Source organism: Nuphar pumila, chromosome 4 (genome assembly GCF_984573655.1).
Source record: "Nuphar pumila chromosome 4, dmNupPumi1.hap1.1, whole genome shotgun sequence".
Lineage (NCBI taxonomy): Eukaryota > Viridiplantae > Streptophyta > Magnoliopsida > Nymphaeales > Nymphaeaceae > Nuphar > Nuphar pumila.
This window is the reverse complement of record NC_143252.1, coordinates 17,291,852-17,315,963: the sequence shown is the minus strand read 5'-3', so window position 1 is coordinate 17,315,963 and position 24,112 is coordinate 17,291,852.

Here is a 24,112-nt window from a genome sequence, read left to right as displayed (position 1 = left end):
TCTTATGGAGTATGAAATTCACTGAGTAAAATGTATTCAGCTTTCTCACGTGCTGGTGTCCAACAGTTAAAATCCCAACTGCAATCCCTTAAGGAAAAGGATAGGCACCATCTCTATATACTTTTATAAGGCCAAGGCCATAGCCCACCAATTGGAAATGGCCGCAGCCTATTTCATATGAGGACTTGATGCCATACATCCTATTCGGCCTTTCCATCGGCTAAATATGGATCCTTTTGGACGTCTTTGGACACCAAAGACGATCATGTTGATCTAGATGAATTACTGAACCTGCTTTTGATCCATGAAGCTGACATAAATTATTCAAACACATCTGAAGTGTCTTCACCATCAGCTAACATGACTCAAAGATCAAAATTAAAACAACAAAAATCATGGCAACTTTTACAAACCACCTAACAACAACAATAATAGATATCGGGGGTCACGGAGGTGGTCAATATCAACGAAATAATCGGTCTGGTGTGCAGGAAGCTCAAGCTCAAGGCAACCATGAAAATCACAGGTCACCTATTATCGGTCAAGCGTGTGGTAAACTGGACCATAGTGCTCTACAATGATCTTTTCAAAAGAATGAGCCTGCAGTCGAGGCATATCATGTGCCATATCATTCGTTTGATGAAGGCTCATGGTACCATCATAGATAGGGTCTGATCAACTAAAAAAGTTTAAAAAATTTTACAATCTAAAGCTTCTATTAGGCGGGACTAGGTACTCCGGCAGCACCCTATTATTACCATATATATATATTAGGGCATAGGTGCTTGAACATCAGATGCTTGCGATAAGTGATGGATTTTTCAGGTTTTTTTATTTTATTTTTAAATTAGGATCATACAAATGTGATCTATGTACTTGATTTTATAGGGATCAGCTCTTGAAGTGCTTGATTCTAACAAATGGGTGAGTTTTTATAAAGTTTGAAAAAATCAACCGTCTAAAATCATTGTAAATTTTTTAGGCTCCAAACATCATTTTTTTCATCAAAAACACATGATCCAGGTGGGGATTCTTAGTAAATCGACCATGCCCAACACATTGATAGGGCTGAAATTGCATAAAAAGCACCGAAGAAGCTGAAAACCCCATTTAGCATGCAGTTTAGCAACAAAGGGTTTAGCACAGACCCATTACTATATATATATATATATATATATATATATATATATATATATATATATATATATATATATATATATATATATATATATATATATATGAGATGTAAAAACATACGAACTAATGTGTAAAGCATAATTTCATAGATTTTTGTTTCTTTTCTCTTGAATCTAACCATACGGATGTGATCTACATGCTTGGTTTTATAAGAACCCACTCTTAAAGCATCCAATTTTGATGTATAAATGAAATTTTTTTAAGGCTTTATAATCAATGGCTTATAATCTTTGTATATATTCAAGCATTCAAAAATCACAAATTTTCATTGAAAATACATGATCCAATGGTTGATTGGTAGCAAATTCACTATGCCAAGCATATCTACATGGTTGGATTTGCAAAAAAAGTAATGGAAATGTCCACGTTTCTACTTCTCATATTCTAGTGACTATATATATATATATATTATGGTATAACTTAATTATGGATGTCTCCCAAGGACTAGTCTAGTGTCAATTTGATTACAATTTAATCATGAGAATAACTAAGAGGTTAGATAAAAAAGATTAGTTAATAGGCATGAAAAAGTTTCAATGAGGATTGCAACGGAATCATTCATTTATTGGTTTCAAAGAAATTCCATGTGGTCGGTTTCTTTGGGGTCCATACATTATGACTTTGCTCTCATATTTCTAAAGATATCATTTAACAATTACAAGGAGAAAAACCAGCCAACTCCCAACCAAACTCCCATGGGTAAAGGTGATAAGCTCAACCCTTTTTAATGGGTATGATATGTTGAACCGAATGGAGGTGTTAAAATTTGAACCATTCAAAAAGAGTAGGAGATACGGCTTTTGGTTTGGTTCACGGTGCCTTGTTCTAAAAAAAAAACAAGCAAACTCAAAGAAACCAAGTATCATCTAATTTAATGGTATCATCTAATTTAATGGTTGCCCCAAACGGGTTTGGCATTGTGGGATGTGACCTAGGCCGCTGGGCAGGTGGTCTAGGTTAAAATTCTATGAGCGTTGCGCAAGCCAAAGCATGGTTACTCTATGGGGGCAAGGAGTAAGCTTATGGAGTTTTAAGTTGTCAGGACACTGACCATAAGTATGGCAGGCAAAGCCAACATGGCTAGGTCTTTGATTTTTGGAATGGTGTCTCTGTGTGAATATAAAAAAAAAAAAATTTAATCTAGTGGTTGACATTTTGGACCTCATTTCACCTATTTTGTGTGTAGTAGTTTGAGAAACTAAAAAGGGAAGATGAAATATGGATGCAAGAACAAAAGATTGTTAGGCACAATTTTTTAAAAACTTTTTGCCTGTGAAAAGTTTTGATATGATAAATTTTTTAAATGAAAAATTTTCACTTGTTCTTGTAGCATGAGAAAAATAAAATAGAAAATCTTGAAAAAATGAGAGAAAGGAGGAGGGGGTGGAGCTTCTCCAACACCACTCTCTTCTGTGTGCCAAGGAGGTTCTCCTGAAGGCGTCAATCCCATATCCGCCCTCCCTGATCACATTCTTGTCCACGAATCCGTCTGTTGCCACCTCGAGATCCTGAAGGGTGTACCAATGCCCCAGCCTAAATGTAACACCTTTGGAGCGACGATCGATGCCGAATCCATCAACCAACTCTCGTTGTCACTCGTGTGGGAGGACGACCGGTCAGAGAAGACGATCCGGTGGTCCCTTGTGATGTCGATCTGAAACTCCTTCCTTGGCTCGCAGAACCCCTACGACGGGTGATCAGCATGCACCACCGACTTCTTGAGTGAGAGTTGGTGGTGGAGTTTCACCTCCCGGATCTCTCGGGACACGACGAGTGTGGCGATGTCAGAGTGGCAGCGGGCAGCGACAACAGTGGCAGAGTACTGTTGAAAGATGACGTAGAGGGCTAGGGCGAAGAGGACGAGGAAGACGTAGATGCCCATGCAGATGGTGATGGCGAGCCACCAAACACATGATGTTTGACATGGTGATGACTGCTCCATCGGTGAAAATCACCGCTGGTGGTGATGGTGAGATGAGGTTGGAAGAGGAGCAACATTGGTTGTGGTGGGCAAGGTTGTTAAATGCGATGAGGCGAAGCGAGGCGTTGAGCCTGTGCTTCGCCTCTGAGGCGTTGAGCCTGTGCTTTGCCTCTGAGGCGTACGCCTTACGCCTCAGGTACTGAGGCGTACGCCTCTCACAACGACCTTGCTCTCAAGTATCTGTGGTAAACGAGCCTTGGAAAGTTGAAACCCCGATAATACCATTAATATGTATTCGACTGCATGAGAACGACCTTTGTTTAATGATCAGATTTGGAAAGCTGAAACCCCATCTGCAAATAATCAGATTTTTTTTTTATATTTACCTTAGGCGCATCACTGCAACGCCTCAGTACCTTCAGCGTGCGCTTCAGGTACTGAGGCGTACGCCTCTCACAACACTGGTGGTAGGGGTGGTGATGGGGAGTGTGTTAAATCTCATTTTTCTTTTCATTTTTCTTTGGTAGAAAACATTTGTCCACCCCGTGGAGGAATGTTTCCTATAAAAAAAATATATCATGTTTGTAAGGGTCAGAAAATTCATACATTTTTTCTTCTATAGTTACATGAATCAGGCAAAAGCATACACAGCTAAAACAAACACACCCTATCTAAGTGTTCGTGTTTATTCAAGTAGCTACTTTGGTGGTGTTAATTCTTTTGAGCTATTTGTGACTGCCTTTTAGGATCAGTCATCATAAAAAAAGGACCCATGCCGCATTCGCTACATCTTGATATGCTAAAATACCGTAACCCCCTTGGAACGGTGAGAACGAGGACGATATTCACAACATTAAAAAAAGTTGGGTCGCAGGGGGTGGAGGAAATACCCCCAACTCATCATCTCTCTTTTTATCTCTCTTTTTGTTCCTCTCTTTCATTTTTTTTTTCTCCCTCTCTCATTTTTTATTTTGAATTTATAACCTGAAAAAACTACACTCGTCACAAATACTTTGCCATACATCATAAAACTCCCAAGCTAGGACCCCTGCCTCAGGGCCTATGCTACTTATTGGCTCCTCCTGTCACTTGATTAGGGTTTTTGAATTAGAGCTTTTTGAATTAGGGTTTAATTGATTAAGGTTTTTAATTAAGACTTCTGATTTAGTGCTTTTGAATTAGAGTTTCAAATTAGAGCTTGATTTGATTAGGGCTTTTTATATTTAATTTTTTTATATTAAAATTTTATGATTTCCTGTTTTTCTTTAAATTACATAATTTTTTTTTTTGTATTTGGATCCAATTTGAGATCTATATCTTGGGCTAAAATCCATAATAAACATGTTTAAAAACTCACATTGGCGATTATCCATATGTGTCCAAGCTGTCTTCACAACAAGCAATCAAAGACCAAACACAGGAAACACATGTTCTTATCCAGCTGAAACAAACGCTGGATAGGTTTGTTCTATTCTCTATTCAACTGTTTTGTCCAAGCTTGGACAATCAATCAAATAGACCCTAAAGGGCATATGCTGCAGGATGACCTAAAAATTTTCATCCATTCTTGTAAGTATTGTAAATATTGGGTAGGCTTCACAGAATTATAAGACATGTTTGCATTGAAAACAAACGTGTCAAGGACCTTGGACGTAATGCCCTAGTATTTCTCTTTATACTGCACGTGGATATGCGTGCGCGCACACACACATATATATATATATATATATATATATATATATATATATATATATATATATATATATATATATATATATATATATATATATGGTTAGGGATGGCAGTGGACCGAGGGAATGGGGGCCCGCCCTGTTTGGAGCGGATGGTCGAACCCTCATTGGCCTAACCTCTTTCAATGTATTCCCTATGAGCAGCTAGTGCACGTCACCTTATGGTGGGACGTTGCAGGTTCAAAACCCTATGGTATAACTGGCAGGGGCCTGTCTAACCCCAGCTGGACTTAAAAAAAACAGTACAGTTTTATTTTTTCTAAAAAAATGGCCCATGTGTCAAAATCAAATGCTCTAAGAGCTGATCCCTATACAAGCAAGTAGATCACATATGTTAAAGCAGAATTTCAAAATAAAATGAAAATTCCTGAATATATATATATATACTATTGGGCATAACCCAGGATGCCCAATCGTTGAACTAATGTCGGACGTGCGATGAGAGTCCGATTTGTAACTTTTTGTGTTTTATGGGATTTAGCGTTTGTCTTGACCGCCACTAAAGCCCTGGGCGGAAAAGATCAACAGCATACGTGAGTCCACTAACAGTCGTCCACTGTTACACCCTACTCTCTCTCTATATATATGTATATATAGAGAGAGAACGGGTAGCTGCAGACTTTAATTCATGCCTACCGTAGCCTATCGAGCTTTTGAAGTTTTTTTTTTATGTTTTTCTCAAATCTGACCATAAAGGAATCAACTATTACATCATCCCATTATGATGCACGGGTAGATTTTTATAAGGTTTGAAAATTGATTGTCTAAAATTTTCATAAATATCCAAAACATTAAAAAATTAATTTTTTAGCAAAGACCCGTTTAACACACATCAATTTTTCACCTACCCATTTATCTCTCTATATATTTATATGAGAGAAAGAGAAAGAGTCTATGATGTGGTTGTAAATCGTTATATCTTGTTAGGGTATACTTTTCATTTACATATACCTAATCTCCAAAAGTGAGCATAAAAGGTAGTCTTTGGATAATATTTGGCATTTTTTTTTCTGAAAGCTTTTATGTGTTAAATTTGTCCCCATAATATATATATATATATATATATATATTATGGGCTTCATAACCTTCTTGAAAGTGCTTAACAAATTTTGCTGCCCACGTTCACCCATGTTGACTTTGCCTTTAAACTTGGTGGGTGATATAGGAAAAGTTGCCAATGGATCGGATAAGCAGATTTGATCCGTTATGGATGTTCTTCGGCTTTCTATTGTGTTTATTTTGACCTTCGGATAAGATGGGATGATTAAAAGTTTCCTTTTTATAGTTAAGCATGCCATTATCCCGGTCAGGTCCGATCACATTCGGCCCAACTGGGCCTGGACCCATATACCGTCATGTGGAAAGGAGGCCAATTTTTTATTCAGCCCTGTGATTAGCTAGCTTAGATTCTCTATTACAATGTTTCGTCATTGAAAAGCTTCAAATCTTAATTTTATCCATCCTAGGATCATAATATATGTTTTTCTCGTTTTCAAAGTTGTATTGAAAAATAATCTGAACCTATAGATGTAAGTGAATATTGGTATTTGAATCGCCGGAATCTGACCTGTATGTACATTTTTTTAGGGATTTAGAAAATCAACCGTCGCGCAAACATGCAAAATTTTGGCCCAAGGGGATTGGCGTAGTGGGGTGAGGCCTTGGCTGCTAGACGGACAGTCAAAGTTCGATTCTTATGTGAGTCACCCCTCTGCGCAAGCCAACGCTTAACATAGTTCTTGGGGGCAGGGATCCTAGCCTTGGAGTTTTACGATGCCGGCACGATGACCGTAGGTATGGCAGTCTGAGCCATTGCAACAAGGTCTTCGTGCCGGGGGAAGTTTCTTCGGGTTGTAATTTCAAAAAAACATGCAAAATTTTGTTGATTAATTAAAAAAACATCTTTTTAATTAAAAATGCAACTCAATTAGGGTTTTATTCCTATCATATTGACCATGACGAATCTATCTACGCGTTAGATTTGATCAGCATCGATGGGATCCCACATGGGGTATGACGATGGGGATGACATAGGGAATGAGTGGAAACGAACCCAGCCACAATGCTCATGGTTAAAATACAAAGTTTCCAAGAACTTTATATCTCGAGGTGCTAGAAAGAAATTTAGCTTTACAAAAAAGTTTTGGATATTGTGGTTGTTCCTTGGTAAAGGTGGACATGGGATTGGGTACCCTACTTGACCCAACTAGTAAATGTGCCAATCCTTCCTAGAGATGCAATGACAACTCAATCGACCCGATTAGACCCACCTGTGACTCTTGACATACAGACCTGACTTAATCACACAACAAGAATTAAGCTCAAGTTTTTAGTGGGCCTTTCGGCCCTAACCGTCCCTGGATCAAGTCGGCCCAAAGTCCCACCCCTACTTGTATCAAGAAATTTAAATTAATTCCATTAAAATTTAAATAAGAGTCTAGACAATAACTTGTTTAAAATTTAAATTAAGCTCAAGCTTTTAGTGGGCCTTTTGGTCCTAACCGTCTCTGGATCAAGTAGGCCCAAAGTCCCACCCCTACTTGTATCAAGAAATTTAAATTAATTCCATTAAATTTTAAATAAGAGTCTAGACCCCTACTTGTTCTTGAAAGAACTAGTCTAAATGTCAACTTGTTTAAAATTTAATCATGACAATAACTAAGAGTCTAGACAAAGAAGATTAGTTTTTTTTTTTGTTCCCTCAAAAAAAAAAAAGACTAATAAGATTAGTTAATAGCCATGAAAAAGGTACAATGACGATTGCAATGGACTCCATTCATTTATTAGCTTTAAAAGAAATTCCATACGGTGGTTCCTTTTGGGGTCCATACATCATGACTTTGATTTCATATTTCTAAAGTTGGTTAGCCTTTTGACAATTGCAAGCAAGGAGCAAAAAGTAGCCAACTCCAAACCAAACTCCCAGGGAAAAAATGATAAGCTCAACTCTTTTTTTTATTAGCATGACATTTTGAACCCTCAAACAGCTTTAAGATGGTGAAACTTGAACCATTCAACAAGAGCAGATGAGATTCAGCTTTTTTGGTTTGGTTCATGGATGCCATGTTATCATCTAATCTAATGATTGACATTTTGGGCCTGATTTCACCTATTTTGTGTGGGAATAGTTTGAGAAACTAAAGATGGAAGATGAAGTAGACAGAAAAGAATAAAATGAATCACTTCAAATGAATGTGGGACACAATTTTTGAAAATCTCACACACATACATAAATTTTTTTGGTAGTTATAAAGAGTTTTCATCTATTCTTGCATGAAGAGAACAAATATTGGGTGGGCTTTGGTGTCCCCAAGTATAAAGAATTTTCATCTATTCTTGCATGAAGAGAACAAATATTGGGTGCAGGGACTTTGGTGTCAATTATAAAGTATATGTTTGCATTGGAAATAAGCATGTCAAGGATCTTGAAGTTAAGATGTTTTATTATGGCCTTAAATTTCTCTACATGGGGAAGGTATACTGCGTATTATTTTAGTCCTCATAAGTACATTGCTAAGACGAGGCAACCATGGATGGAGACGCAGTTGCATTCGGCAACCATTTGCTTAGCTTTCGTAAGATTTAATTTTCTTCTCAAATATAGTACCGTTAAAATAGCATTGCTATGAGGATTTCATAGTTTGATAGCCCTGGGAAGGTCTTTATTTGGAAGGGCCATCTTGAAGTCAGCCCTAACCCTTCAAGAAGTATTCATCTTTTGAATTCAATCCCATGTTTTCATGAAAACAACATCCTCAGCACTTTGTGATCTCCAACTTTCTTCTCTTGCTGATGTATGTATGATTGACTTTGCTCATATTAATAGAGTTCTTCAAGGGATATTCTTCTGCTTGGTTATGAAAAAAACTCTGAAAATGATCAATTATGGATAAATACGGGAGAAGTTAAAGGTCTAGGTAATTTGCTTAGTTTGATGTTCACTAAAATATCCTCAAATGTGTAATTAGTGTAACTCATGACAAAATTACCATTTTCCATACAGGTTTGCATGTGCGAAGGACAAAAATGTTATAAAAAGGTTGGCATGGATGGTTTTGGATATGCAGGGTATTTTGCCAAATTGCTAGGTATTTCGGGAAGTGCACCATTTTGCAAGGACAGCACGGTTAATTTTCACAGAACAACTAGATATAGATTTGCAAAAACTATCTTCCCATTATGTCCATATCAAACACATGTTTATGAGGATAAAACTACAAGGATCCATATACTTGAAGGGGTACCCAACCCATATCCTGCTTGCTTGTGGTTCTAAGTTTAGAAGCACAAACCCATGATTGTTTGTAATGCTAACCATTGTTGCCATGTTCTTGTTTATGTAACAAAAATGGCTTACTTGTACTGACCCTTCAAAGATCACATGAAATAGTTGTATTAAAACTTTTAAGACCACAATATTTGAATCTCTCAAGGATATCATTCCCAATTTTCCAATAAGATTGCCTCTATATCATTGTAAATAGAATATTACAAAACAAATGCTCCTACTCAAAAGGTACTTTAGGTTAAACTTCCTCTAAACTAAAGAAGGAAGTTCACTCGCTTCATAATACATAATGATCGAGGTTTTCAGCTAATCTTATCCATTTTTTCCTTGATTTGTCACTAATAGCTTTACTCTTTACTAGGGGTGGCAAAATCTGACCCGACCCGTCAACCCGCTTCTTAGTCGGGTTCGGGTTTGGCTTAAACGGGTTCGTGTCGTAAACGGGTCAACCCTCCTAACCCGTTTATTAAACGGGTCGTGTTCGTGTTAGGGGTATGCCAACCTGTTTGACCCGTTTAATAAACGGGTTAGGTGGGCGGGTCAACCTGTTTACACGAAACCCGTCAACCCGTTTACACGAAACCCGTCAACCCGCAACCCGCAACTTGTGTAACCCTGTTATTGTGTCTATGTTATCGGGTCGACCCGTTTAATAAACGGGTCACCGTGTCGTGTAATTGTGTCGTGTCGACCCGACCCGTTTATTAAAGATATCAATAGTTCATATATGGAAACAAGTTGATGTCATCCAAATAATGATTGGGTTTGGACCTATCATGCAGTTTATCATATCATCTTCTTTGTGTTTTGTGATGAAAACCATGCTTATTCGACCTTATTTTATCATTTACTTGGGACTAGTTACTTATCAGGTCACTCATGGACAACTAGAAGACCATAATCAAAACCTAATTCTAGAAAAAGAAAGGGTCTTATGTCACTACTCAAAAACTTGATTCTTTGAATATAAGAGACTAAACAATATTAGCATAATAGACATGAAATATGATTATGATTACTTATAACATTAACAAGAAGGCTACTAGCTCTAGCACTCAACCTTGCATCAATCTTGGTAATAATAATTTTTAGTTGTCTTATTTAGTTTAGAGGAAAAACAATAATGGGCGATTATAATTTTTGCACCACAATGAAAGAGTGTTATATTAATGAAAATGTGTCCCTAATATTGAATCAAATATAAATAGAAGTGCTAGTTTAGAATCAGATCATCCAATAAATTATAATATGAAACTATTTCTTAAAAATGAGAATCTACTTTTCCTATACATGAAATTTGTACAAGCAAATCTTGAAAGAGGCAAACCTAGATAGCCATTACAAAAGTTATAGCTAACAAGAAACCATGATATCTAGTCCAAATTTGGCTCATTTAACTTCTTGTAGCAATGATTTTTCCAATTCGAGAAATAGGAAATACATTTCTTTTTAATTTTCATTTAAAGGTTCTTATGTGTTTCAATATCCTTTTGATTTTGAGACCCTGAAAGGCAAACAAATTAGACTTACTAGAAACACGTACAAAATTTGTTACCATAACTCAACCTAAGTTATAATAATATCAATATATGTCCTACCATGATATAATTCATGATTTGTTGTCTTCTTGCTTAGGTTGCTTGACTCATTCTTTATGAAAAGATTGCAAGTTCACGTGAGAGGTTCATTTGTTTTGATAATCCACATTAAGGGTTTGAGTACATAGCATTATTAGAACCTCTATTGTCTATTCAAAATAAGCAAACCTCTTTGGTCTCTTATAGTACAATATGTTTCTTGTTGAATCATCTTTTCTCCCTAGTTCATAAAGACAAAATATATGATTTGTGCTAAAAAATCATTATTGAATAAAGAACTTATACAGGTTAAAATCACTACATACTTTTAAATAATAGAAAAAAAATCTTTTTCATGTACTTTCCTTGGTTTCACTGCTATCATAATCTTTATCCAATGTATTTGATCAATATGATTGTTTCGTTATCATAGATTATTAAGGGATTCTTGAATAAGTTGCCAAATCACGAAACCAAGATACTTTAACAGACCAGTTTATATTTGAAGAGTGCATAATTGAATTATAGATAAGCTCATATCAACCCATCAATTTGAGATTTTGTTTGATATTTTTATTGAGAGGTATCAAGAAAGAATTGAAATGTAACAATATCGAGTCATACTAAAAAAAACTAAAATATTGAACATGTGAAGTAGATAGAGGAAGAGGAAAAAAGCAAAGATTTTATATAATACTTTTGATGAAAAAAATTTAATTAAGTTTTGCACCCTTTATTAAATGAAAAAATGGATTGAATTTTGAAATAATAAACCCATGAAACTTAAGGAATGATATAAAGAAATAAAAAAAATTGATTGCAAATAGATAACTGGTCCAAAAAAACTTTTTCTGACTTTCGAAGAATGAGGGACAAGAAAATTGATCAAATCTTCTTCTCATTATAAGATAATAAATTTGAGATTTGATCTGCATATGTTTGGTAAAAAATGATATTATCCTTTGATCATAATAACAAATGCAAAATATTTAATTAAAACATAAAAATGTGACTAAATTGGTATTAGTTATCATCAAGAAAGAGGGGATGGAGAGAAAATATTCTTAAATTAAGGAAAGATTGGGCAATTTAATATTGCTAATATAAGCAAACATAAAGTTGAAACAGTGTGCTTATAGTTGATAACATTATAGTCATTGTCTATAGGAAAGCCTCCAAGAATTTGACAATTTTAACTTCAAGGCCGCTTACTTATGTCTGTTTATTCATAAAATTAAAAACTTGTATTGTGTAATAAAATGCAAAAAACAAACTTGTTCTATTTTCTAGTTACATGGATGCATCTAAATATAACTATAAAGTAGATTAAAAATTATGTTAAGAAATTTCCATGAAAGGAAAAAATTCCCATTGAATGAAATCATGAATTCATATTTAACTTTTATATTGTTTAGATAAAAGACTTCAAGAAGAGTTGGTTATGAATTGAGATTTGAATCAAGAACTTCATTGCTTACGCTTGAGAAGAGAATATTAAAGATGGATTTGGTATTAAGAAGAAAAATTGACTTTCTATTATGTTTTAAAAAGTTAAGTATGATGATCTCTAAAAATGTTTTGAATTTTCTTTTTTAAACCCCTTCGTATTCCAATATCAAATGTCTTAAATCTTTGTCTAGTATTGTTGCCCAAATTCTAAAACAATTTCATGTGAATGAATACTTAATATCCATGTTTATATGAAGCAGGCTTCAATATTATAATTGGGGTTTCACATGGCTAATAGTTGTGTCTTGTGCCACCAACTGAACTTAAAAATTGTTTCTCATTTGTTTTCTTATTCTTTGGTAAGCAGATTAGTGTGAAAAGAGTGATTGCCATTCTTAGTAGATGGTGTGCTCAAACTTAGGACATGAAATGAATAATTGAGGTGGGAAGAAATGGTTTCAAAGACAAAATTAGTTTGCAAAAGTTGGATAGCTACTTCTTAAATTATAGTTTTAAGGCTATGGACTATTTAAAATAGATTTATTTTTTATAATACAACTATGTCAAGACATAAAATTTTATTGCTTTGCATAAATTCTATGTGAAAAGTGATCCTTCAATTAAGTTAGAACTATAGTCATCCTTTTATAGCTACATGATATCATGTGGGTTGTTTGTCACTACCTAAGCTTTAATGGTTTAAGATCAATATTTACAAATTACTTATAGAGATGGTAGATTGCCTTAAAGACCAATTATGCATCAAGATCCTTCATTGTTACAAGTTGGTATAAAAATGATTATAGCCTTTATATAAAAAGTTGGTGATGGTGGAATGCTAATTGCAACATTTGGACAAGTTTAGGGACATCATCGAGCAATATCATCAATCAACAATTGAAAGACCATGGCTGGCCTAACTTACTAGACATTGCAGTTTCTAATGCTCTCTATTAATTTTCAAGGATCAAAATTGTAAGGGTTTAAAAATCTTGTAATGATTTAGCAAAGACACTTGCTAGATTGGTCGTGATAAACAATTGTTTTATTTGGAAAGATAAGTCACTCGACCACTAATAGATGATAGTTTGAATTTGTTATGTGTTGTAATATCTTTTTCCTTCAATGAATTGGTTGGGTTCTGCTTAATCCTAACATCAGTATAAAAAAAAGTCTTTAACAATTGTGTACAATATTGAAATAAAAAAAAAATTCTTAGAAAATATGAAAAGAGTTGATTCAACATTTTTTATGGTAGTGTACTAAAGGCTAATAGAAATGATTGAAATTAATCAGTAACTCAATTATTTTATGGAACCAAATATTGTTTAGACAATGACATTTGCATTATAAAATACAAGGAATAGGCATTAGTAAAGAAGCTATCTTAATTTAGGTTTATAATATATATCATGCATTTTAAGAAATTGAAAAAAAAAACTCATGAAATAGGCTTTTGATTTCCTGAAGTAAAAGCCTCTTTGTTTCATGGGAAGATGACAAGTTTTAGTATGAAATTAGGTCATTTTTCCATCATGGGTGAAACAAACACCTAAAGTATTGTACAAGTTAGCAGGTGTGGAGCCTAAGTGTTTCCCACACTCATGGTTGTTTCATATGAAAACTCATTCTCACCTTTCTCCTTCGGAAAGGTAATGCCCTATTCACAATGACAAGAATGTTTAAAAGGTTGTGTCTTTCATACAAAAGACACTTTCTTAAAATAATGAAATGATTATACATTTTTTGTAGTCTATAGAAGATTTAACCTTTATTTGATTATTAGTTATCTATTGGCATAAAATGAGTTAAACAAAAAAAATCATAAATAATTTTTTGCATAGGTTCCTACATTTTTTGGTGGGTGAGGTCAGTGGGTTTATATAATTAGAGTTTTAAAACATGTTTAAATGAAATGAAAGTGGTTAGGATCATGTATGCATATCAAGTGTAAGAAATGAAATGAAGAAAGTCCATCAAAATTTAAATCATCTAATATACTAAATCTATTGAAATAACATTCTTCAAAAGGTTTTGCTTCTCAATTTTTTCTATAAGGTGCTGAGAAAGCTCTTAGTAGAGAAACTAATTATATTGTTTCCAATCGTTATGGCCAATGTGTATTATAAATATAACTTATAACACATGAAGTCATACATTTCATGGAAAACCATGAAAATCTACAATTAACCTAAAATGCAAGCTCAAAAAAGGTTTCATTAAACTCACTCAAAGCAATGAATTTTGGCAAACAATTGCAAAATTGGATAAAAGTCTATTTATGATTGATGGAAATGACACTTCCATAAATGAATAAAGTAACAACTATTTTCCACTCTTGAGATGGTTTTAGTAAGCCTTCTCCCTTTCCCCTATGCCATTTCATGTTTCCTATAAATCATTAAGGATATGTTTGGGAGCCTTGTATTGAGATGGAAGTATGATTTCCATATATTGCCAAATCATGAATTTGGAGTTGCCAATACCATATGCTATTTGGGAGTTTTTTTTTTCTTTTCATGTGGTTTTAGCCTTTTAAGGAAGTGATTTTGACTCCCAAACAAGTGTACATTTTTGGAGTCTAAGCTGTCAAAAGTGTTTGCATGTATTTGCACACTTTGTTCATACATATGTGTTCATGCATGTCCATGTATATGTATCCATGCATATGTGTCTATGCATGTCTATACATATATGCATTTTCATGTATTTATCCATGCATATATTTGAATGCATGTGTCTATGCATATATGTGCACATGCATGTATATTTTTATCCATGTGTCATTCAAGTATTCATATGAATGCATCCATATGTATGTGTCCATACATGTATTTGTATATATTTGTTTATACATGTGTCCATGCATGTCACACGTATGAGTCCACACATGTATTTGCATGTATTTGTCCATGCATGTGTTTGCATGTATTTGTCCATGAATATAACTCTATGAATTTGTATGTGTGTCTTTTGTCATGCATGTTTTGTGCATGCATATGTGTTCATGCATATTTGTCCATGAATTGTGTGGTTATTGGGTTAGTAATGCACCGGGTTAGACACCAAAGATGGTGTTCATTGGTGGATTCCATAGAACCTACTTCAAGAGGCAGGTGTTTTATTTCTGCATTAGGGAGGGTGTTGGAGGTGCCAACACCTGCTCCATTACCATTGTTTGGTAAATCATTGCTCCCAAATGCGACTCTCTATCATAGATTCCATAATCTATCTTCAATGTATAACTCTCAAACACAACCTAAGTGTTTCTCTTGAGTCATGAAGTATTCAAGTTTAATCATGAGGTTCTCTCTCTTAGGTTACAAAACTTCACATTGCGTTTTGCAAAATAATATACTTGTTTTTGTAATACCAAAGCACATGGATATTAAATTAATGCACGGGGAATAAGATATCATTTAAATGTCTTACATCTCAAACCTAAGAATTGAATTTAGTAAGGGGCCTACATAAGGTTCTTATTTTATGCAAAAAGATAAAGAAAGACCTTAGATGCATGTAAATTTTTGCTTGACACATCCCAACCCTTGCAAAACACAAAAAGCCAAATTTGTGTATATAAGATTTCAGGATTTATAATCACCTAGGCTAAAACAAATTATATATATACATACACGTCAGCATTGAGACCCAATGCATTCAAATGGGCTTAAGGTTTCAAAGAGGTTAAGTAGAATGACTAATCAATATGTCTTCTTTAACCAAGGTGAGCAAGGCCTTACCATTAATATATATGTTTTGTTGTAAGCCTATCCCAACATCAATCAAGTCTATGTCAAATGATGCATTATAAAGTTCAATATAAGTAAGAGAGTAGAATCTTGGATAAAAAAATAATTTTGATAAGGAGAGTAGTTTTAAATAGATTTATCCTATAATTGTACCATCATGCTTCATGTTTATGTTCATACAAAAAGCAACTAAAAATAACATTGAGGAAAAAAACTTTTGGTTTTTGTATTAAAAGGAGGTTGGCAACAAAAGAACAGTTACATATTGAATTGGAGATCGATAAACAAATCTATTGATAGGAGTGTTGAAACTAGATGACTCTTATTTATTCCAAAAGTACAACTCACTTATTATAAATAGTGATGGAAACTTAAAAAAAGAAGAAAAATGTTTCACATAATATAAAATAAATATAATTTGAATAGCAAACCAAACAGATGGAAGGCAAATAGCACATGGTCTAGTGATTGTGAATTTTGAAAAAGGTGTGTACAAGCATTGTCATTTTTTTAATAGGGTAGTAACCGCCAAATTTCATGAAATAAAAAACTTGGATATAGAAGCATAAATAATGCACACACCATACTATCATGGAATTTCCCCAATAAATTTTTGTAGTAGTCATGTAACAAGCAATGTAGTGATGATTCAATTAAGAAGACCCAGTAAGGTAGGTATTTCAATAATTAATAAAAGAAGGTTATGAGTGTAATTGATAAGCGAATTGTAAATTTAATTTTGAAAATGAATGATTACATTTATAACATAACATTGAAATTATCTTCTAGTATATTTTCCCAAGTGCTCTAAGGCATCAATCATTTTTATAAATAGTTTCTTTGCTTGGCTGAAAGCATCAAAACCTCTATGACATCATGTATGAGGGAGGCTATTATTTGGCAAACAAGTGTAACTTTTATAAGCGAATATGAGAACACATATGCATCTACAATATATTGAAGTTTGATGAACTATGCTCACCCTATCATTGAGAGAGCATGGCGATTAATGAATGGAAGCATTATTACTTTAAGGTTTTCCTTTTGCTCTTGTTCCCCTTCTTCTCTTTCCTTGTATACGTTACTTTTTATTTTTTTCACCTTATAGACTTATTATCTCCTCCTATCCACCTTCTTCTCTTTTGTGTTTATTGCGCTTTACTTTTTATGCTTCAGCTTTCAAAAACAAATTAAAAAAAAAATACATATGTAGGGTGTAATAAGGTTGTAGTGGTATGAAGAAGAAAGATAATGGGAAAAGTGGATTAACCACAACCTGCACATGTCCAAGTCTCATGTAGAAAATCACTAACTGCTAGTTGAAGCATTTCAACTAGTTAGGGGGTTGCCTCACTAACCGTGCTTTCTCTTACATGCCATAGGGCGAGAAGCTCGAATTTGAAAGAAGCATAAAGTCAACATCTTGGAGTTTCAACCATCAACAAATTCATACTTCTAAAGTATTAATTCCTCTAAAAATATGTCAAAGATTGCAACGACAATTTAGAAGTCTTTTTCTTCTGCAAGTGAAAAGCACATGTGAATCTAATCCAACATAAGGCCTTACATGATTTCTCTATCTATAAGATTTTTTGGGCAAAAAATATGACCAAAGCATATCTCTAAGAATCAACAGCTCCCTCAATGACCTCACCTAACAGTTTCTTTTCACAAAATTTAACAGTAACTAAAAATACTTTCATTATTTCTAACAACGACATTGATTTTCATGGATTGTATAAAGAGAAGGTCTTGGTTTTACTGCTATTTCTAAAATGAACATTGATTTTAATGAATTTTATAAGCATAAGGTTAGAAAATGAAATACACATATTTAAAAATATAACACAAATTGATATAATTTTAGTATTAAACTATTAAGAGATTGGGGATTACTCAATAGCAAACTCACCAGACCCCCAAAAAAAAAATAAGTTAGGGAAAAAATAAACTTTTTTTTTAAAGGGAAAGAGCAATAAATTTGTTAAAATTTAAAAATAGGCAATTCATTCATGTAGCACAATTGTTTCAAAGTGGCATGATTTAGTGACTGCTCTGATCGAATGATTTGGCCCTACTTCTTATCAATGGGATGAAGGATAGTTTCAGCAACAAAAATATTGAACAGTAAATGTCAGGCTAGCAAAAAATCTAAGTTTACTAGAATCCTAGTCAAAACTTCCTAATAAATTAGCTTTTTATAACTACATAAGTAAAAATTCAGAAAAAAGAGGGTTGTTCAAAGTCAGCTCAGTGGGTATCTTCAGAAATAAAGAGGGGCATAAACTTTTTGTATGTCGTATACCCACCTTCTTTGGAACATTTTCAATAGCATGCATGGCAAGGTGATGCTTAAAAGCTTTTCCACTTGAACTACATACAGTTTAAAATTTTCATATTGATCATGGATTAGGCCATCACCAATACTAATGCATTCAATTTAAAATATTGTATTGGCGAAAGTTCAAGCGGTCGCCAATACTCAACTTTGGAAAAAAAATCACCATCAGTCGGATGTAGCTAGATTGAATACCTCTGTAGTGTGTTTGTACTGTGTTGCTAGAGATTCTAGAAAACACAATTTTATTTTGTATAGATCCCTTGTGCACGGAGATCTTGGCATAACAGGATTTTTCAAGATGTCGAAATTATCAAATAGTAACCTTTAAGAAATTACAACTATAATGAACACAAAAGCACCATAATTCTTTTTTGAATGGAGGATCAGGTAGGCAACAATCAACAGGACAATTACGTACACCATGAAGACATTCAAAGGCAGAGATCATGGCATCAATGTGTCCGGTGCACTCAACACCACCGTTTGTCATCTTAGCTATCTAACAAGGGACCAGTAATTCAATTAGTCAACATCTACAATTACTCTACCAAGTTAAAAAAGTGCATCCATGAGCTGACACACATGGGAGGGTGTTGTGTGTTCTCCCCCGCTACAGTGCATGTTCGGGTCAAATGAGCGCCACATATATAAGCACATGGGGCTCGTATTCCCATGTGTGTCGGCATCACTTAGCATCGGAGTCCGGTGCGGTTGCAAAGACTTAAGTACCCTTTCTTGTTATTTCTCGCCATGAAACGACGGTTTGAGAAAATGACAAAAATGTCCATTCAAAAAAAGAGAAACGACGGTTCAAAAAAAGGACAAAAATATCCTTCATCCAAAAAGTCGAGGATGATGTTAAGTCTTCAAAGTCCAAACAACGAAACAAACCTGAAATGCTCTATCTTTCTTTTTCGTTTGAACTTTCCGTTGTCATCTTCTTCTTCTTCCTTCTCCGTGAAACACTGTAAAACCCTCTCTCTCTCTCTCTCTCTAGAGAAGAAATTAAGAGAGGCAAAGAGTCGGTGATCCGATGGTGATCGTCGTCCTCTTTCTGCTAGCAGTGGCCGAAATGCTGCCCTCATTTAACGAGCAACCGACTGCGGCGGCCCCTCCGCCGCCTTCAAGGGACACCTACAACAGAATCTTCTTCCAGTACACCTACAACCGAGTCTTTCAAAGTACAATCCATCTACCCCTACGTCGACAATACTTCCGATCAGAGCTATGCCTTCTAGGCCACTCTGCCACTGCTCAACACGAGTGTTCGCACCCTCAAGTGCTGACGGGCATTCGTCGGGTTCTGGCACCGCGAGGTTCTCATCTCAACCTCCGGCGTCGTGCTCTTCGACAGGACCCACCTCCCAGTCAACGTTGAGAATGGCATGTTCCTCTCCGACTTCCCCATCACGGACCTTAAGATTGCCATCGAGACGGCTGATGACTACAGCCTGATCATAGCAAAGATCGTGCTCAAGGGGGCGGAGTTCGTCATTGCGATTTACGATTTACACAATAGTGATTTACGAAAATCGTATAGTGAAAAAAAAAATGGCAAATCGCTAAATTGAGTAGCGATTTATGAAAATCGCGTAACAAAAAAATAAATAAATGGCAAATCGCATAGCGAAAACAAATAAATGGCAAATCGCTATGCGATTTTCGTAAATCGTTATATCGAGTAGCGATTTCCAAAAATCGCGTAGCAAAAAAAATGGCAAATCGCTAAATCGAGTAGCGATTTATGAAAATTGTGTAGCAAAAAAAATTAGAAAATCACTAAATCAAGTAGCAATTTACGAAAATTGCGTAGCAAAAAAAAAAAATTGCGGAAAAGGGTGTTACGAAAATTGCAAGCAAGAAACAACCGAAGAAAACAATAAACAAGAACGACAAAAAAAAAACACTTTATTGCTCTTTTTCGACAGTTACAATAGGGAAAGAAAAGAAATAATTTATACAAGACCCAAAAAAATTTCTTTCGGGGGCATTGCCCCCCTACGACCCCCCACCAGGGGTGGCACCCTTGGATCCTCGCCCACTGACCTGCACCAATAGAGAGAGGGGGGGGGGGTTGATATTCATGGCCTTCTTCAGGGGGATTCCTTTCTCGGATAATCCTGTAGTGCAGGGACTGGGTCTTAAATAACCATCTTCGAGGTACTTAAGTCTTTACAACCGCTCTTTTTCTAGAATCGTCGTTTTATGGCATCAATGGTGGAAAGGATACTTAAGTCTTTGCAACCGCACCGAACTCTGACGCTAACTGATGCTGACAAACATGGGGATATGAGCCGCACATGCTTACATATGTGGTGCTCATTGGGACCCCCGAACACACATTGTAGCTAACGGCCGTCTTCGGGGCGAGGGGGGGGGGACATATAATCTACTTCGGACACACAATTAGGCTAGTTATAGATTTGTTAAAACAAGTACATTCACACCAAAGAGGGGAAGAATTAATGGAACAGACAATGTAAAAGAACTGGAGTTTCTAGAAAGAAACTCGTTGAATAGATCTGTCATAGTCCTTTGGGTTCACAAACTCTATGCAATGCAACCAATTTTCTTTGTTGAAATCAATGAAAAGTAGAAAAGGGCCAGTAAGCTACATGTGAAACCACAAAAACTAAACCGTGACATTTCCATTAATGCTTACCTTCTTCAAATCTGTTAGGATTCAAATAAACTCCAATAATCCTTGAAAAAACAACTCTAGCACCCTCAGTACCCTAGCAAGATGCATCACAAGGACATTTAATCAGAATAATATATATATATATATATATATATATATATATATATATATATATATATATATATATATATATATATATATATATATATATATATATATATATATATATATATATATATATATATATATATATATATATATATATATATATATATATATATATATCACAGCAGAGCAACTAAACAGCCAAACACTACCAAAGTAGAAAAGGCAGCAAGGCCTATAACACCAAATCCAAAAACTTATTTCAAAAGATGACTCACGATAAATGCAAATATTGATAGAAATGACACATGCTTACCAACTACCATATGCTACAATTTCTCTTTTATATAAAGGATATGGGTTGGGTTTGGATTGGGTTATGATCCAAACTTAAACCCATGTGTTATATATATATATATATATATATATATATATATATATATATATATATATATATATATATATATATATATATATATATATATGAGTAAGTGGTAGCTGCCTACTACTTTTCTAGCCAGACTATTGGGCTTTTGAAGGGTTTTTTCATATTTTTCTTAAATCTGACTATACCAATGTGATCTGCATGCTTGATTTTATAAGAATCGACTCTTGGATCATTTGATTCCGACACAGGCAGATTTTTATAAGGTTTAAAAATCCTTGGTATAAATTTTTTATAAATATTCAAGGCTTAAAATATCATATTGTTTATCAAAAAAACATGATCCAAGTGTCATTTCCTAACAAATCGACCATGCCATACACGCATGCAGGGCCAGATTTGCGAAAAACAACGTGAAAACTCCGGTAAGCCGGAAAAGTGGTAGGCAACTGATCCATAGTTTTAGAATTCATGCACTTTGTACCCATACCAGAACCCGCACCCCATACCAATGTGACATAGTGAAATTCCTACTCAAAGGAATATTTTTTGGTGGTGATTTGAATTAGTTATAAAAAAGAAAAGTATATACATCTTAATCAAAGAGGCTTTTTAATTTAGTGCACAGGTTAGGTACTTAACGCATATAGTGGTGTTGTACACATTGAATCTAGTGTGCACTTCTATGTCATTAGGCATCCCTAATAGTAAAAAAACATAGAGCATCAAATGCTGCATTCAAACACTCATACCTCTCAAGTGCAAACATCCATCACAATCTATTACGTTCCAATTCAAAAACTACAAGAATGAGTGTTTCCACAAGTGTGTGTTTGGATTCATAGCATTTAGTGGAACTAAAAATCATAGTTTAAAACTCACCGGGTTGACCCAGTGACTTGGCCAGGATCACCCAGTCACCGGGTCAAAAAAATGTGTTGAACTCGCTTTTTACAAAACCTGGCCGTCATGGGTTGACTCAGCCGAGTCATGGGATAGTCAGCCGAGTCAGGGGCAAGTCATGTATATATTTACATATAATATATTTTATGTATAATTACATATATTATATGAAATATAATATAAATATTATATATAATATATAGAAAAATATGGTTATACATGTATTAACAAAATTATACATTAAATATATTATAAAAACTATCATATAATATATATTATATATAATATATTGGTAAAATACTATAAAATATAGATAGTATATACATATATTTATATATTTTATATCAAATATAAAGTTAACATGACTCGGCCGAGTCACGAGTCACTTAAGGATGAGTCAAGTGATGAGTCACCGAGTTTTAAAACACTAATAAAAATCCAATTCCACCAAATTCTTTATTGTGGCTTGGAAAATGAGTGAAAGCTCTATTGAATAGCATTCCAATTCTAAAAATAATTGTATATGAAAAAATGACATGTTTTCAAAAATGCCTCACAATTTATCAAATTCGCCGAATGGACAATATCGCAAGTTTTCAATTTTTTCTTGGTGCTTTTTCTCTTCTCATGTATGAATTTTTTATTTTCGCATATCATGATGTTAAAATAATACACCCACAAATCTCATCAACAAAATCACATTTGAGGTTGCAAAATTTTAAAAAATATTGTACAGTTCCTAGCAATTTGCAAAATTATGATTAGTGTTGTGGTAGTTCGTACCTTGCGAAATTCCAAACCATTATAGGACTAGTATTGCAATTTTTTCTGAAATTTCATGCAAATAGTATAAAAACAAAGCTAGGGTTTCACATAAACTAGGTTTTTTGTGGTCACCAACCAATAAAAAAATATGATCATTTTTCAGGGCGAAGCATCATTAGTGAATATTGCCAGCGATTCATCGGCAAAAAATCATCGATGGTGAGTTTTTTTGGTAAGGGCATCTTATGGTATGGGTGGCACTAAAAATGAAATCTGCGACCCATTCTCATCATAGAGAACGAGGAACGATGATGATGTATCACTCCATCAACACAGAGTCAATGTATATCACAGTTAACATCCGATCACGTGGTATGAGTGGAACATGCAACATTCTTGAGGCCTTTGCTCTAACGAACTATGAGTTTTTCCGGTTAGCGCATCTTATGGTATGAGTGGGATAGGAAACCAAAAGTTTGCAAGTTAGCGTTTGATGCAGTGATGTGCAAGTGAACAACACAAAATATAGTGTTTTCTCTCCATCAAAGATGCGATGATATGTAGCATTCTTGAGGCCCAAGTGGTAGAGGTATCTTGGCACATACCTCTGTTTTCTCCCAATAAAAAAGGCAGTGAGAAGTAGAATTCTTGTAAAAAAATGGAATGAATACAATGTATGAATGGTTTCGCTTTCTAAAAGAATAGAATGAATGCAATGTATGATAATCTTTATTTTATGAAATAATTGAATGAATGCAATGTATTAACAACCAATACTTTTCCAATGTCATTAGCTCATTGTTCTCACACATCAGTACTTGTTATGAATAATCACTAATTTGGTCATCTCTTATCATTTGAAAGTCTGACCCAGCTGACATGATATACTCAAAATTATCGCTATCATCTGATTATGCATGGTGTCTGTCATTACTGCTAGTGCAAAATGATTGATCCACTTTATAAAGTAAATCAAAATTTGTCATATCTATGACTATCTTTGCTTCCAAAAATGCAACATTCATGCATTCTCAACT